This window comes from Macrobrachium nipponense, chromosome 31 (genome assembly GCF_015104395.2).
Source record: "Macrobrachium nipponense isolate FS-2020 chromosome 31, ASM1510439v2, whole genome shotgun sequence".
Taxonomy (NCBI): Eukaryota; Metazoa; Arthropoda; class Malacostraca; order Decapoda; family Palaemonidae; genus Macrobrachium; species Macrobrachium nipponense.
Genome location: NC_061093.1, coordinates 51,290,092 through 51,295,091, shown reverse-complemented (window position 1 = coordinate 51,295,091; position 5,000 = coordinate 51,290,092).

The window sequence follows — 5,000 nt, the reverse complement described above, 5'->3', positions numbered from 1 at the left end:
CTGCTGAAATTTTGAATAGTGAAAAGAGGAAAACATTTTCCATTTTTCTTTCTGCACTCTAAAGAACTTGGTTTACAAGCCATAATGATGCAGTACATATATACCAGAAAATAATCATTGTAAACAATACCTAAAATATTCTAAGAGGAAAAACGCTTGTGTTTTGCCAGAATAATGAGAGGCATTCCTTTGTCTCTACTTGTGGAAAACCAAACATCTTTTAACATAATTTTCGTTGGAATAAAAACATTCTTTTACCCCCTTTTAATCACAGAAAAATCTTTCCACACGAAGCAGCGAGGAAAAGTTTATTTTTCTTTTAATCAAAGAAATCCGCAATTTAATTGCTTGGAAACTAACTAAAATATTCTAAGAGGAAAAACGTGAACTGAAGGAACCTTTCCCTTGACCGTGAAGCCATTTGATCCTATTTCAACGAGAAGTCATCCGACGCTCAATTATTACACCGTCGTCTGAGGCATCAACTACCGAGACAGTTATGTGACTTCCTTCCTTCCCTCTGGGCTTTCCTTTGGAGAAGCTCTGCAACGGTGTTCTTGTCTGCTGCAATCATTCGGCGGTTTATTGCAAGCTATTCAGTCTGGGTTCATGGCTATCGCGGTGATTCGGAGACATAAGACGACCCTCGACATCTGGGACATCTGTTTCCACGACAGCTGCCTCTTTGTTAGCTTGTATCAGGAGCAGTATGAGAGAAATAAGAGTCACTGGTTCGCAGCGATATTTTTAAACAGAGAGGAAGATATTTTGCCTTCCTTTATCTCGTTGCATTTTGTATGTATTCATTTCATTGCCGTTGGACACCTTCCAGATATGCTTTTTGACATTTTTTTATGACTTTTATTGTTATTTTTTTATTCATTTTATTCCTACCCTTTATAAGAATAAAACTAAAGTTGTAGAAATATCTCTTTCTCTAATTTTTCAAAATTCTCCTCCTCACTTCCATAATTTGCTTATATATAGGCTATATTGCTTTCTTCTTGCTTACCTTTTTTTATTTATTTTTTTTTAGCAAAAGTAAGTTTCCAAGCAATTAAATTTACGAATTTCTTTGAAAAAAAAAACTTTTCCTCGCTGCTTCGTTTGGAAAAATTTTTCTGTGATCAAAAGAGGGTAAAAGAATTTTCTTATTCCAACGAAAATTATGAAAGAATAGAGGCAAAGAAATACTTTTCATTATTCTGGCAAAACACAAGCGTCCTATATGAGTTCATACATACAAATGTATTAACAATTTGAAGCTAAAACAAAACATGACAGAAATAGTGAAATTTGCAATGAAATCTTTAATTCCAAGCGCAAATTGAGGCATACGAAATGTAGTACATAGACGAGCATACACCCACGCACATACACACATGTATATGTTTATGTATATGCATAGTGTGTATGTGTCTGTGTGAGTGTTGTGAAAGATCAGATATACCTTGCAAAGTAATCCCGTTCTCCTCCATCCTACGTTAAACGCTTGGCTGATATAAGGGTACACTATAAACTACAAATAACGTCTCGTCATGTCCCCTAATAGACCATTGAGCGAGAATTGGCCGCTACCTCATTAGCCCGAAAAGGGTGATTCCTGCTCAAATGAATCATAAAAGTAATATGGAACCGGGAAAATTAGAACCAGCACTTTGGAGGGGGGGGGGCCGTTACAGGATTCGTATTTATTCTTATGGTGAGGACTCGGATGTCATATTTTTTAATGATTACAAAATGGAATACCTGAGCCACCTCGCTAAAGCAAGACCACCACTGAATAGCGTCGTATTGCTCTTTCCCATTTAAAGCAAGAAGTTACATCCTGATGGGGTTGATGTCCTTATTATGTATTGATTGCAGAAGGTCAGGTCAGTTGTGCATGGCTGGTACCTGACCCAGAAAGCTGATTGCCCTGGTAAAACAATTTAATTTAATCTTATGCATATTGTCATTACTAAGACAGTCTTTTTACAGTGGCTCAGTGACGTGACCGGTATGGTCTTGACTTGCCACCTCGATGGCCGTGAGTTCGATTCTCAGGCATTCCATTGAAATGTTAGAGATGTGTATTTCTGGTGACAGAAGTTCACTCTCGACGTGGTTTGGAAGTCATGTAAAGAAGTTGGTCCCGTCGCTGAATAACCACTGGTACCATGCAACGTCAAAAAACCATACAAACAAAAAACACAGTTATAGTGCATTCTTATTCATTTTTCACTGCAAAAATATATTGAAAATTATTGCAATAACAGATTTGGTCAGAAGTCGACCTCCGTCAGCAATTTTCAAAACATAAAAAAAAAGGGTGATGTTTGAAATCCGGGAGTTGCATCATTCTAATTTGTAATTGTAGTCCGAAAACCCCCGACGGAAAATTAACTCCGACCTTTAAATACCGATGGCCGCCGAATCCAATCCACAGCCGTTGCAATAATGAAGCCAGAAACGCTAACGGACACGAAATCGCCGCAATCGGCAGATGAACTTTAATCTCGGCCATGACATGATTTTAGGGTCGTTCCATCGAGCGAAAACCGATCAGCTGAAACACTCGATGCTGCTGCAGGAGTCCCACCTGACAGGGTTACCAACTCTCTCTCTTTCGACGTCACCACTCGCGCTCATTTCACCTTAATGAAAGCACATAATATGCATATACTTATTTTCACATTAGAGTGTTGTTCGATATATTTCCTTTACGTTACCGCCAGTCCCACAAACCACACCAAACACAAACACACACACCACCACCAACACACAACACATATAAGATATATATATTATATATATATTATATATATATAATTATATATATATATATATATATTATATTACCATGTATGTACTATAGTTTATATTATTTACATATCTTAATATTTAATTTATTATATTTATTATTTTATATTTTTATATATGATATATATATATATATATATATAATAATATATATGTTATGTAATATGATAATATAATATATATATTATATATATATAGTAGTTATATTACCACACACACCACCACTATATATATTATTATAATTATATATACTATATTATACTATATATTTATATAATGACTACGGTAACTCTAAAGGAATTATAACGAACAACGCGCTGATGTGAATATATATATATATATATATATATATATATATATATATTATATATATTTATATATGTATAGTATATATGCATGTATATATATATATATATGATATATAATATATATATATATATACGTATATATATATATATATATATATATATATATATATATATATATATATATATATACATATATAAGAGTTCTGATGAAAGGCAATTCCTTCAACAACAAATTTGATTCTGAAGATATTTATTCATAAAACATTAAATGGAATATCAATGATGATGGTAGAGCGGAGATATTTTTTTAATGATTCTGCTGTCAGTATTTTTAAAATGCAAACTCCATTATTATTGATAGTTCCTTTAATGTTTTATGAATAATATCTTCAAAGTCATATTTGCTTTTAAACGAATTGCATATCATCAGAACGCTTAACTCTCGAGAAGAAATAATAAAGAAATTTATTGAGTTTATTACGTTTTTCCTTACGTTGATATGTATTTGTTTTTTTATTTTCCTATGGGTTCATCTGCTCAATTACGCGATCTGTATCGAAACCAGCAGTACTGAGAATTATCCTTATCCTTGTAAAAGCTCAATTGGCCTTGCTTTTTTAATTTCTATATTTTTTTTTTTTTTTGTTGGTAAAATACCACCAGCAATAAGCTTCACTCTGGAAATGGCAAAGTGTTCAATTTAACAATCACCTTGACCATTTGAAAGACGTATCCCTCAGGAGAGGTGGAACATAGATCTACCCATGTGAACTCTCTCGAGAGACTGAGAGCTTCCAGCCCTGTGATTGGCTTATCAACAGCCAATCAGGAGCGTCGAAAGGGACTGGCCTAGACATCAAATGCACGGTTTATGTGAATCTACTATAAAGGACCGTTGTAGAATTATTTCATTACTAATCATATTCATTTACAGTTACACAACTTTTAATCATCCTTCTAACTTTAAAAATGTCTAAACTACTGAAGTTTCAGTAACTTTCCAATCCCAATACTCTAACGACCCTAAAAAGCGAGAAGGAATGAGATTGGAGGATGAAGACCCAAGTCCGAGACTTATCGGGAATCGAAGAATCGGTTGCTGAAAGGTGATAAATGTTTTATCCAGTCGCCATGATCGGATTAAGATAGATGGTCTAAGAGCTTTCGTTTTCTTTTTGTGGGTGTTGCTATCGAACCAAAGGTAAAGGTTCCAAAAGTGATCGCTTTATCAACCTGGATTGGGGATATCATATCGTGTTATACATCACAAAGCTTACGTACTTAATGGGTATCAGGTATATTCCTGTAGAGATGCTTATGAAAAACTGGTATTATATATATATATATATATATATATATATATATATATAATATATATATATATATATATATATATATATATATTATATATTTCTATTATATATTATATATATATATATATATATATATATATATATATATATATTATATATATATATATATATATATATATATATATTCTATATATATGTATATATATATATATATATATAATATATATATATGAGTATATATATTATATACATATATATAGTATATATATATATATATATATATATATATATATATATATATATATATATATATATATATATATATATATATATGTATATATATATGTGTGTGTGTTATTGTTAAGCGTCTAGAAGCACAATTACAAACTTCCGCTTAAACTTCATTTAAATAACATATTACTGCATTGAAATAAATCTTGATATCTAATGTAAATAAATTAAACATCAAGATTGCATGTAAATAAAATATTGATAATTAATTTCATAACCAGGATGCGCATAAAATGTTAAGCAAAAATGTATATGATGTCAAACTAAATTTGCTCTCTCTCTCTCT